Here is a 14,091-nt window from a genome sequence, read left to right on the forward strand (position 1 = left end):
GATACAATTTATTTAAGAAGGACAGAATGGGAAGAATCAGATGAGGGGTAGTAATGTATGTGAAAAAAGCATAAATGCTACTTTAATATAAAATATTGAAGAAAAAACTGGGGCCCTTTTGGTGACCATAGAAATGGGGAGAAGGACACTATTTGCACTGGTGTGATCTATAGACCACCAGATTAGGGGCAGGAATTGGACATGCACCTATCCTGGGTATCACTAAAATGGTTTTAAAGGGAGAGATAATACTCATGGGAGAATTTAATCTACCTGATGTAAATTGGGAGGGGTCTTTTGCAAGTTCAATTATCAGTGGCAAATTTCTAAATTCCTTACAGTGAACATCCCTCAAGCAATTGGTGAGGATGCCCACTCGCAAAGATGCAATATTAGATTTAATGCTCACAAATGGAGACAGAATATCAGACATATACAGTATGTGGGTGAGAACATAGGATCCAATGACCATCAAGCAGTATGGCTTAATATAAATACAGGTTATAACTTCTGTCACATAAAAACAAAGGTGTTAGATTTTAGGAAGGCAGACTTTGCATTAATGGGGAGATGTTTAAGGGATTCATTGGCGAATTGGAGTAACTTGAAAGGATAGCAGCAGAGGTGGGGAAAAAAGTGCAATACCAAAGGCACAAACCTTTGTATCAAAAGTGTTAGCAAAAGTACCAGGAACAGGAAGCCAGTTCATAAAAGAGGCATCAACTAGTGTGAGGGCAAAAAAGATGGCCTTTAGGAAATATAAACAGACTCAAAATAATAACGACAAAGATGTGCATCTTGCCAGATTGAAGGAGGCTAAGAAAGTGATCATGTATGCAAAGGCAGAAGCTGAGGAGAAAAAGGCCCAGTCAGTAGATAAAGGGGGCAAAAAATGTTACAAGTATATTAGTGAAAGGAGAAAAAATAAGACTTAAGACAGAGAGTGAGAATTTGGTGGAGGGAGATTAGGCAATTGCAGATCATCTAAAGAAAAATTTTTGCTCAGTAATCACTATAGAAGGAGAGAAAAGGGGCCAAAGTTAAGTTGCAAGGACATTCATAAAAAAAGGTAGATGAAAGTACATTTACAGGGGAGAAGGTCCTAACAGAACTCTCAAAACTGAAAATGGATAAATCATTGAGGCCAGATGGAGTACATCAAAGCATACTAAAAGAGATTAAAGATGTGTTCGTAGCACCATTAACAGAATTATTCAACAGTCACTAGATACAGGTACAATTCCAGTGGACATGAACAGCGTGAATGTAGTACCACTGCACAAAAGTGGAAGCAAGGAAGAAGCAAGTACTGTAACTACAAACCAGTACAAACCAGTAAGACTTACATCAGTAGTAGGGAAAGTACTGAAATCACTATTACAAGAAAGAGTTGTGGAATATCTTAAATCAGACAATTTACAGAATCCCAAATAGCATGAGGGAAGATCATGCCACACAAATCTCACTGACTTTTTACTCTATGACTAAAATAATGCATTAAGGAGGGGGGCCATAGATGTAGCATATCTAGACTTTAATAAGCCATTTGACACTGTCCCACATTGCAGAGTGCTAAATAAAGTCAAAAGCATGGGATTGGATTATAAAACAATTAAATAGATAAGAACCTGGTTGCAGGCTAGGAAACAGACAGTTGTAGAAAATGGAGTGCATTCTATGGAGGGAAATGTTACCATTGGACTGCCACAGGGATCTGTAGTTGGAGCAGTGCTCTTTAATATCTTGTTGGTGACATTGCAAATACTATTAAAAAGAAAATATGCCTTTTTGCAGATGACAGACAGATATGCAATAGGGTATACCCAAAGGGAGAGGTAAAAGAAATGATTGATAATCTGGGTATTATTGAGGAATGCTCAAGAACATGGCAACTACAGTTTAATGCTAAAAAATGCTAAATCATGCACCCAAAACCCAAAGACTAAAAATAGTATCAAGGGTACTATAATGGAAACCACTGAGGAGGAAAGGGATTTAGGAATCATTATTTCAAGTGACTTAAAGGCAGGGAGTAATGCAACAAAGCAGTGAGAAAGGCAAGTCAGAAGTTTGGTTGCATAGTGAGAGGAATCAGCAGCAGGAAAAATGCAGTAACAATGTCATTGTACAGGTCATTGGTACGCAATGGAGACCATATCTCCAGAAGGATATAAAAACATTAAGGATCGTACATAGAAGGAAAACTAAAATTGTGCATGGCCTACATCACAAAATTTACCCGGAGTGACTAAAAGTTCTTAACATCTATAGTTTGGAGCAGAGAAGGGAAAGAGAGGACATGATAGAAACTTTCAAATATACCAACGGTTTTAATAAAGTACAGGAGGGAGGCATTTGGGGTCATTCCAAGTTGATCGCTCGCTATGGATTTTCGCAGCACAGTGATTATGGCAGAACGGGGCTAATCTGCACATGCATATGCACTGCAATGTGCAGGCCCGTGGTACAAGTACAAAGAGCTTTGTGGTTTTGCACAGGGTCTAGTGACGCTTACAGTCGCACTGGCGGATGCAAGGAGATTGACAAGAAGTGGGAGTTTCTGGGTGTCAACTGACCGTTTTCTGGGAGTGTTTCGAAAAATGCAGGTGTGACTGGGCGTTTGCTGGGCGGGTATCTGACGTCAATACCGGGACCTTCGTCGCAGCAATCATCGCACAGAATAAGTAACTACATGGCTGGTCTTGTTCTTCACAAAATGTGTTTGCTGCCGCTCGGCTGCACAGGCGTTCGCACTCCTGCAAAGCGAAAATACACTCCCTATGGGCGGTGACTATGCGTTTTGTTGGGCTGCTAAAAGTAGCTAGTGAGCGATCAACTCGGAATGAGGGCCCTTACTCAAAGGATGAGAAGTATTAGATCGCAAGGACATTTATTTATTTATTACCCGTTATTTTATATAGCGCACACATATTTTGCATCGCTAAACAGAGTCTCTTGCCCATTCACATCGGTCTCTGACCCAGTGGAGCTTACAATCTATATTCCCTACCACACATTAATTAGTGTTGGGATCCAACTAGGGTTAATTAGTGTTGGGATCCAATTGACCTACCAGTATATTTTTGGATTGTGGGTGGAAACCGGAGTACCCGGAGGAAACCCATGAAAGTATGGTGAGAATATACAAACTCCACACAGGTAGAGCTATGGTGGGAATCGAACCCAAGACCTCAGTGCTGTGAGGCAGTAATGCTAAGCATTACACCATCCGTAAGGACATGCACTGAAACGGCAGGGAGATTTTTAAGGAAAAATTACTTCACAGAAAGGGTAGTAGATAAGTGGAATAGCCTCCCATCAGAGGTGGTAGAGTCTAATAGTGGGTACACACTGATCGATATATATATCTGCAGTATATATCAATTTGGATCGGAGAGTGTGTTGTACATACACACTGCTGGATCCGTCATGACTAATGTCACGAACTGGGCAGGCATTTACATGCGCTCGCCCAGTTGAGCTGTCAATCATTGGCGGCCTCTGTAGCATATGTACTGGCAGTGTTAGGATCTCCTGCTCTGGGCTGCCACGTCGCCATGGCAACCGGGAGGCAAGTGTTAGCGAAGTAACCTGAGCGCAGCTGATACTCCGGTCCGGGTTTTTACTGTGTAGTGGTTACAGGCTCTGTGCACGGCAGGGAATCCGGCGCTGGTTTTGTGCTCACAGTCTGTGAGGTCTGAGTGGGGCGTGGACAGCACCTGCTATATAAACCATCCTCTCAGGCTAGGCAAATGCTGCTGAATCTTTGTTTGTTAGTCAGTTCCAGAGAGTTAGCTAGTACTGTGTGACTTTGTATTTACTTGTTGCTTACTGCGAATAGGCCTTGGTATTCGGTACTTCATTCTGCCACTCCGGACCTAGCAGTAAGACTGGAGTCAGTTGTTTGACCTGCTGGGGTTCTTTTGCTATTCTGTGAACCCAGCAGGTTTGCGGCTGTACTCTCAGACCTGCTTGCTTAATCCTCCCTCACTGTGCAGGGCGTCCAGGTGTCAGTTTAGTGGCAGTAAGCTGAACCTGTGCCCTGCAAGTGGGGGTTAGGATTGTGGATACTCTCCTTGTGTCTATATTTCTATCTCTGACCAAGGAGTTTATTCCCACACCCGTTGGTAACACTTTGGGGTTTTTTCTGTTGCTCTTAGCAACATCATTTCAGGTGCTCCACATGTTAAATCACTACACATCGCTTCATTGTCCGCTCTATTCCAGCTGAGCATTCCTGACACTAGGGAGACACCCAATTCCTGAGCCTTTGGGCTTCTCCGTTCACTTTGTGTTTATTAGTTATTCCATCACCTCCTGTGTATGTTATGTTATACTGTCTGTGAGTTCGTTTGCTTCGCTTCCCTCTCTGTTCATACACCGGTATACTCCTGTTAGCACTGGTGTGCGTAACATATTCAGCAGCCTTACTCCTGTTGAAATTTTGTGGGAATATGGAGCATACCCCTCAAAATACTTTGCAACAGGTGGTCGATCAGGTGCAGGTCCTGACTCGACAATTTAATGAGATGTCCATTAAAATGAACACCCCGCAGGCCGCTAGCGGAGCTCCCGCAGCAGCAGCGGCAAGTTCAGGGGTTAAGGAGCCGAAAGTAAATCTCCCGGATCATTTTTCTGGAGATCGCTCGCAGTTCTTTTGTTTCAAGGAGAGCTGTAAGCTATATTTCAGGCTTAGGCCCCAGTCTTCTGGGTCGGAGATTCAGCGGGTGGGCATGGTGATTTCCTTGCTACAAGGAGACCCACAGGTCTGGGCATATGGGTTACAGCCTGACTGTCCGTCGCTTAAAAGTGTTGATGCTTTTTTTACGGCACTGGGCATTTTGTATGATGACCCTGACAAGATGGCTTCAGCCGAGGCTCAGATTACGGTTCTTAAGCAAGGGCGACGGCCAGCTGAGGTTTATAGTACGGAGTTTCGGAGGTTGGCTCATGATACCCAGTGGAATGACCCAGCCCTGAGAAACCAGTACCAAAGGGGCCTTTCTGACCAGATAAAGGACCAACTGGTACAATATCCCTCGCCTGATAGCTTAGATCAGCTCATGCAGTTATCCATCCGGGTGGATAGATGGCTGAGAGAGCGTAGGCTTGAAAGGGAGACTGCAGTTTCCTTTTTTCCCAAGGGATCCTCAGACTCTGAGGAATATTCCGAGGAGCCTATGCAGATTGGGGCTACCCGCCTCTCCTCGCGTGAGAAGACGCGGAGGAGACAGCAGGGTTTGTGTTTGTACTGTGGGAATAAGAGTCATGTTGTAGTATCATGCCCAGAAAAACCGGAAAACTTCAGGGCCTGAGGGTGATGGGAAATATCCTGTCAGGCCAGAAGTCAGAATTTCCTAAAAAGACTTTTCTCATTCCGGTGACTTTGGAGATCCTCGGTCAAACTGTCAAGACTGAGGCCTTTGTTGACAGTGGGGCCGATGGGGTTTTCATGGACCGTCAATTTGCCCTGGAACACTCTGTTCCCTTAGTACCTTTGGCATCAGAGATTGAGATATGTGGGTTAAACGGGGAACCATTGTCCCAGGGTAAAATTGCCTCCTGCACCAGCCAAATTCCTTTGTTTATTGGAGCCAGACACTCTGAAAAATTGTCTTTTTATGTGACTGTCTGTTCTTTTGCCCCATTGGTTTTGGGGTTACCCTGGTTAAGGGCCCATAACCCTCAATTTGACTGGGTCTCTGGGGAGATTCTTAGTTGGGGTAGTGATTGTTTCAGGAGTTGCTTGAGCCTTCCAGTCAGGCTCTCGCAGCTAAGTTTGCCAGGATTGCCAGGATGTTATGCAGATTTTGCGGATGTGTTCTCCAAAAAAGTTGCGGAGGTACTACCTCCCCATCGCCCCTATGACTGTGCCATTGATTTGTTGCCGGATGCTAAGCTTCCCAAGAGCAGGTTGTACTCCCTGTCACGTCCTGAGACTCAGGCTATGGCAGAGTACATTCAGGAGAACTTGGCTAAGGGATTTATCAGACCCTCACAGTCCCCAGTTGGGTCGGGGTTCTTTTTCGTGGGTAAAAAGGACGGTTCGTTGCGACCCTGCATCGACTTCAGGGAATTGAACCGTATCACGATTAAAAACTCGTACCCACTGCCTCTCATTTCGGTTTTGTTTGACCAGCTTCGTACTGCCACCATTTTTTCTAAGATTGACCTACGCGGTGCTTACAATCTAATCCGAATAAGAGAGGCGGATGAATGGAAGACTGCCTTTAATACCCACTCAGGGCATTATGAATATTTGGTGATGCCTTTTGGGCTCTCTAATGCCCCGGCAGTCTTCCAGGAATTCATGAACGATGTGCTCAGGGAATATTTTGATAGATTCTTAGTTGTTTATCTAGATGACATCCTAATCTTCTCTCATTCCCTGGAGGAACATCGGAAGCATGTACGCTTAGTCCTCCAGAAACTCAGAGACCACCAGCTTGGGGCGAAGCTTGAGAAGTGCGAGTTTGAAGTCCAGCAAATCGCATTTCTAGGGTATATTATCTCCTCAGAAGGTTTCCAAATGGAGGGTTCTAAGGTACAGGCAGTCCTGGATTGGGTACAGCCCACTAGTTTGAAGGCGCTTCAGTGTTTTCTGGGCTTTGCGAATTTTTATAGACGGTTAATCGCTGGATTTTCGTCTATAGTGACCCCCTGGATTCCACGTCTGGTGGTTCCTCTGTTGTTTCGGTCCTTAGGGGTATTTGGAGGAAAGTGAAGAAAGCCCTTGTGTCTGTGTCATTAGTGACCAAAAGGGTTTTTGATAAGCGGAGAAGACCCTGCAGCTTCAAATTAGGAGACTTCGTCTGGTTGTCCACCAAGAATTTGAAGTTGAGACAGCCATCTCATAAGTTTGGCCCCCGGTTCATCGGCCCTTATAAGATCACCAGGGTTATCAATCCGGTGGCATTTCAGTTAGATCTGCCCCGTTCATTGGGTATCAATAAAACATTTCATTGTTCCCTTTTAAAACTGGCGGTTAGTAACCCTTCTTCCAGTGGAAGACCTTCTCCTCTTCTGATACGGGGTCAGAGGGAGTTTGTGGTTGAAAGGGTTCTTGACTCCAAGATGGTTCGGGGTCAGCTGTCATTTTTGGTGCACTGGAAGGGGTATGGCCCGGAGGAGCGGTCGGGGGTGCGCAGTTGTGATCTTCATGCCCCCAGACTGATACGCTCTTTCTTCTCGCAGTTCCCCGATAAACCCGGTGGTAGGGGTTCTTTGACCCCTCGTCAGAGGGGGGGTACTGTTAGGATCTCCTGCTCTGTGCTGCCACGTCGCCATGGCAACCGGGAGGCAAGTGTTAGCGAAGTAACCTGAGCGCAGCTGATACTCCGGTCCGGGTTTTTGCTGTGTAGTGGTTACAGGCTCTGTGCACGGCAGGGAATCCGGCGCTGGTTTTGTGCTCACAGTCTGTGAGGTCTGAGTGGGGCGTGGACAGCACCTGCTATATAAACCATCCTCTCAGGCTAGGCAAATGCTGCTGAATCTTTGTTTGTTAGTCAGTTCCAGAGAGTTAGCTAGTACTGTGTGACTTTGTATTTACTTGTTGCGTACTGCGAATAGGCCTTGGGATTCGGTACTTCATTCTGCCAATCCGGACCTAGCAGTAAGACTGGAGTCAGTTGTTTGACCTGCTGGGGTTCTTTTGCTATTCTGTGAACCCAGCAGGTTTGCGGCTGTACTCTCAGACCTGCTTGCTTAATCCTCCCTCACTGTGCAGGGCGTCCAGGTGTCAGTTTAGTGGCAGTAAGCTGAACCTGTGCCCTGCAAGTGGGGGTTAGGATTGTGGATAAACTCCTTGTGTCTATATTTCTATCTCTGACCAAGGAGTTTATCCCACACCCGTTGGTAACCCTTTGGGGTTTTTTCTGTTGCTCTTAGCAACATCATTTCAGGTGCTCAACATGTTAAATCACTACACATCGCTTCATTGTCCGCTCTATTCCATCTGAGCATTCCTGACACTAGGGAGACACCCAATTCCTGAGCCTTTGGGCTTCTCCATTCACTTTGTGTTTATTAGTTATTCCATCACCTCCTGTGTATGTTATGTTATACTGTCTGTGAGTTCGTTTGCTTCGCTTCCCTCTCTGTTCATACACCGGTATACTCCTGTTAGCACTGGTGTGCGTAACAGGCAGTCAGCTGACCGCCTGTACACACACAATGATGCACCAATATATCTGTAGATATATTGGTCATCGTGTGTGCAGCAGGGCTAACGTGTTATGTCTGACATATTGTTGGTACACACTGGCCAACAGGCCAGCAATATATTGGTCATTCAATAGAACGCCGATATATCAACCAGTGTGTACCCAGCTTAAGACAGTAGAGCAATTTAAACATGCTTGGGTTAGTTATATGAATATCCTTACAAACGATCAAAAAGGGTTGAGATTACCTAAAAGATAAAAAAAAGGGTCAGACTACAGTAGATCAGCCAAGTGGTTCTTATCTGCCATCGAATTCCATGTTTCTATGTTTATAATTGTGTGCCTGATTCTAAGTTGCATGCAAGACCGAATGCATCTACAAATTTCTTCTGTGAAGTGTGCAGTATTGGGGGTCAGCTACGTGGCACCTGGGCATACCCAGCCCAGACTTGTTGGAGGGGCTCCGGCCAGCTTCTAACGGGGACAAATGTGCCCCATTGCAGAGCACGGAGCTGGGTGCATAGTATTTTTTTTTTAGACAATGTGGTCCCACCTCCTGGATTTAGTTATGCCCCAGGTACCTGGGTTCAGATCAGCTCTCGGTGGCCTTGGTCATATGCACATAAGAGAAAAGTCTCAATGGCTTGCAGTTGGCATGTAGCCAGAGTTACACCATATGTGTGCGTATGATGAGTTGATGCCTATTTATCTTTTGTACCTACAGTAGCATGGCGGAGGTGTAAGTGCTGATAATAATGGTGACACTGCTCTTGTTTACACAGGAGTAGGGGAGGTGTAATTGACAGAATTGTCTGCGATAGCATTTTCACCCATGCTCAGCAGTATTAGTGTTTTTATCAACTCATCTGTCTGTTAATTTTTATATCAACCTAATAGGACTGTAAGCTCTTGGAGGTAGCTATCTTTTATCCATTATATTGCTAGGTGTAATCTAAACTGTGTATTAGTAGTCATGCTTGTACCATAGCAGGGCGACAATGTGCCCTGGGCAGCTTACTGCTCGCACACCCCTAGTTACAGTTATTATTATTATTATTATCATCATTATTATTATCACTTATTTATAAGGTTGCACAGTGCTACGCAGTGGGGGAAATACAGCAACCATAAAATAAGGCCATTCAAGGTAGATAAAATAAATGCAATTTTAAAACAAAGTGGTAGGATGACTCTGCTGATGAAGCAGTAGCTAGAGGGAAAAGTGTAGAGCTGACAGAGAATGTGATTCCATAGGTGAGGAGTCTTATTGGTAAGAGTTAGACGTGGTTATCATCAAGGGCATTGAGGGAGGGTGTACTAATTATCCAGGCCAGTCATTGTCTGAGGGACCAGGTGAGCTGCAGAGGTGGAGAATTGTCCCATAGCATGTCACCAGCATTTTCTGGGAGGGGAGAGCCAATGGTCTGCATGTCACCAGACCCTCATTGTGTTTTTCAGCTGCATAAGATGAGGTTTATTCAGCTGGCCCTCTGCGTGGAATATTGTGACCAATGGTTGCGATGTTGGATCCCAGCTTGTGACGTTGGTCACAGTGATGAGATTACAACTACATGCAGGTGGCATCTGGTCTACTGAGATGTCTATGACATGTTCCCTCCTTCAAATTAAACAGTAATTCAAAGCCATTTACAAGTGGCACTGAACTTACGTCCATTTCTAAATCAGGCCCTTTCATTTGAGAAAGCATTTATTCACAAACAGACAAAAACGTACAGTCAATGGCCTTGCTTTCAAGCTTGACATCTACTGGAATACACATTGGGCCTAATTCAGACCTGTTCGCTCACTAGGGTTTTCTTGCATTCCTGCGTTTGCATAGTCGCCGCCCATAGGGGAGTGTTTCTTTGCTTTGCAAGTGTGTGAACGCATGTGTAGCAGAGCTGTACAAACAGATATTGTGCAGTCTCTGAGTAGCCCAGGACTTACTCAGCCGCTTCGAACACTTCAGCCTGTCTGGGACCGGAATTGACATCAGGAACCCTCCCTGCAACGCATGGACACGCCTGCATTTTTCCAACCACCCCCAGAAAAAGGTCAGTTGACACCCACAAACGGCTTCTTCCTGTCAATCTCCTTGCGAACGCCCGTGCGAATGGATTCTTCGCACAAACCCATCGCTGAGCGGCGATCCGCTTCGTACCCATGTGACGCGTCTGCGCATTGCGGAGCATGCACATACGCAGTTTAGACCTGATCGCAGGCTGTACGAAAACGCAGCCTAGTGGTCAGGTCTGAATTAGGCCCATTGGCCTAACCAGATTACAATGAAAAAATAGAAAATGTACTTGTTGATATCCTACAGTCTTCTAAATATAAAAAGTTATGTTGCTGTGTGGATGACTGTTTTACCTACTGTAGGTGAATATGTGAACACCATGACAGAAATTACACTTAACGTTAGAAATGTTAAATGTTCTGCAGAATGTTTCATCCTTCCTGCTGAATGTTATATTCCACTGAAAGTGGAGCTGTCTCCGCTGCTAAATATACTTAAACATTGTCCTTCACACTTGCAAATTAATGTTAATTAATCATCAGTATGGGGTCCCCAATTAAAAATCAGATTTTTAAACATGTTTAATTTTAGCGACCAATCAGTGCTGAAGCTTTGTAATGTCTGGCGCCGAACCTTTTCGAAGATGGAAAATTTGAGAGACTGTTGTATTTGATGCTTTAATTCAGTATGTGAAGCTATTCATGGCAGAGGGAGTGATGCGTCGGTTTTGTGACCGATGGTCTCCTGACCTCCGGTCACACGTACCCAACACAATTTAGGTAATTGTCACTTTTGCTATTTCGTTTTTGTACTCCCTGTGAGGATAAGTAGTCAACTGTTTGCTTAAGGAGCTTGGTTTTCTTCTGGATGAATACAGTTATAATTTATAAGAAGTTGAACTTGATGGACCTGTGAATCTTTAAAACCTTTATTATTATGTCATTGTATATATTTGTATATCCTCATAAGCCAACAATACAAAAAAGTGTTTTGAAACTCCAAAACAACTCAATGTTATCCTGTCATATAATTCTATAAGAACACCCATATTGTGTTTAGTGGATTGTCACCCTGTAATGTATTATAGAGTTGATTTGGCTTAATACTAGAGACTCTCCCATTAACACATTTAGGGAATAATCCCCTCTAAATCAAATTTGAGTCATAGTTTTCATGTTATTAGCACATTGCCTTCTGACCATAAATAAGAATGATTATTACGCTATCAAAGCATCTTTCCTTCTGAAATGTGTTTATATACAGTATGTCAGCAATTTTGGCGTAATCTTGCCTAATGACATCCCAGCTGTTTTGATGTACAGTGGGCCCGAGGTTAAGCTATTAATGATAATATGAATTTTTAACCCCTTGTGCTAGATTAAGACCAAGGCGTCTATTTATTTAAATCATGCACTAACTGAAATTCTTACTAGAGATGAGCGGGTTCGGTTTCTCTGAATCCGAACCCGCCAGAACTTCATGTTTTTTTTCACGGGTCCGAGCGACTCGGATCTTCCCGCCTTGCTCGGTTAACCCGAGCGCGCCCGAACGTCATCATGACGCTGTCGGATTCTCGCGAGGCTCGGATTCTATCGCGAGACTCGGATTCTATATAAGGAGCCGCGCGTCGCCGCCATTTTCACACGTGCATTGAGATTGATAGGGAGAGGACGTGGCTGGCGTCCTCTCCGTTTAGAATTAGAATAGATTAGAGAGACACTTGATTTACTAATTTTGGGGAGCATTAGGAGTACTCAGTAGTGTACAGTGCAGAGTTTTGCTGATAGTGACCAGTGACCACCACTTTTATTTATAATCCGTTCTCTGCCTGAAAAAAGCGATACACAGCACACAGTGACTCAGTCACATACCATATCTGTGTGCACTGCTCAGGCTCAGGCCAGTGTGCTGCATCATCTATATATATTATATATCTGTCTGACTGCTCAGCTCACACAGCTTATAATTGTGGGGGAGACTGGGGAGCACTACTGCAGTGCCAGTTATAGGTTATAGCAGGAGCCAGGAGTACATAATATTATATTAAAATTAAACAGTGCACACTTTTGCTGCAGGAGTGCCACTGCCAGTGTGACTAGTGACCAGTGACCTGACCACCAGTATATAATATTAGTAGTATACTATCTCTTTATCAACCAGTCTATATTAGCAGCAGACACAGTACAGTGCGGTAGTTCACGGCTGTGGCTACCTCTGTGTCGGCACTCGGCAGCCCGTCCATAATTGTATATACCAGTGACCTAACCGTGGTTTTTTTTTCTTTCTTTATACATACATACTAGTTACGAGTATACTATCTCTTTATCAACCAGTCTATATATTAGCAGCAGACACAGTACAGTGCGGTAGTTCACGGCTGTGGCTACCTCTGTGTCGGCACTCGGCAGCCCGTCCATAATTGTATATACCACCTAACCGTGTTTTTTTTTTCTTTCTTTATACATACATACTAGTTACGAGTATACTATCTCTTTATCAACCAGTCTATATATTAGCAGCAGACACAGTACAGTGCGGTAGTTCACGGCTGTGGCTACCTCTGTGTCGGCACTCGGCAGCCCGTCCATAATTGTATATACCACCTAACCGTGTTTTTTTTTTCTTTCTTTATACATACATACTAGTTACGAGTATACTATCTCTTTATCAACCAGTCTATATATTAGCAGCAGACACAGTACAGTGCGGTAGTTCACGGCTGTGGCTACCTCTGTGTCGGCACTCGGCAGCCCGTCCATAATTGTATATACCATCTAACCGTGTTTTTTTTTTCTTTCTTTATACATACATACTAGTTACGAGTATACTATCTCTTTATCAACCAGTCTATATATTAGCAGCAGACACAGTACAGTGCGGTAGTTCACGGCTGTGGCTACCTCTGTGTCGGCACTCGGCAGCCCGTCCATAATTGTATATACCACCTAACCGTGGTTTTTTTTTCTTTCTTTATACATACATACTAGTTACGAGTATACTATCTCTTTATCAACCAGTCTATATATTAGCAGCAGACACAGTACAGTGCGGTAGTTCACGGCTGTGGCTACCTCTGTGTCGGCACTCGGCAGCCCGTCCATAATTGTATATACCACCTAACCGTGGTTTTTTTTTCTTTCTTTATACATACATACTAGTTACGAGTATACTATCTCTTTATCAACCAGTCTATATATTAGCAGCAGACACAGTACAGTGCGGTAGTTCACGGCTGTGGCTACCTCTGTGTCGGCACTCGGCAGCCCGTCCATAATTGTATATACCACCTAACCGTGGTTTTTTTTTCTTTCTTTATACATACATACTAGTTACGAGTATACTATCTCTTTATCAACCAGTCTATATATTAGCAGCAGACACAGTACAGTGCGGTAGTTCACGGCTGTGGCTACCTCTGTGTCGGCACTCGGCAGCCCGTCCATAATTGTATATACCACCTAACCGTGGTTTTTTTTTCTTTCTTTATACATACATACTAGTTACGAGTATACTATCTCTTTATCAACCAGTCTATATATTAGCAGCAGACACAGTACAGTGCGGTAGTTCACGGCTGTGGCTACCTCTGTGTCGGCACTCGGCAGCCCGTCCATAATTGTATATACCACCTAACCGTGGTTTTTTTTTCTTTCTTTATACATACATACTAGTTACGAGTATACTATCTCTTTATCAACCAGTCTATATATTAGCAGCAGACACAGTACAGTGCGGTAGTTCACGGCTGTGGCTACCTCTGTGTCGGCACTCGGCAGCCCGTCCATAATTGTATATACCACCTAACCGTGGTTTTTTTTCTTTCTTTATACATACATACTAGTTACGAGTATACTATCTCTTTATCAACCAGTCTATATATTAGCAGCAGACACAGTACAGTGCGGTAGTTCA

The sequence above is a fragment of the Pseudophryne corroboree genome, chromosome 4 (genome assembly GCF_028390025.1).
Source record: "Pseudophryne corroboree isolate aPseCor3 chromosome 4, aPseCor3.hap2, whole genome shotgun sequence".
NCBI classification, from domain to species: Eukaryota; Metazoa; Chordata; class Amphibia; order Anura; family Myobatrachidae; genus Pseudophryne; species Pseudophryne corroboree.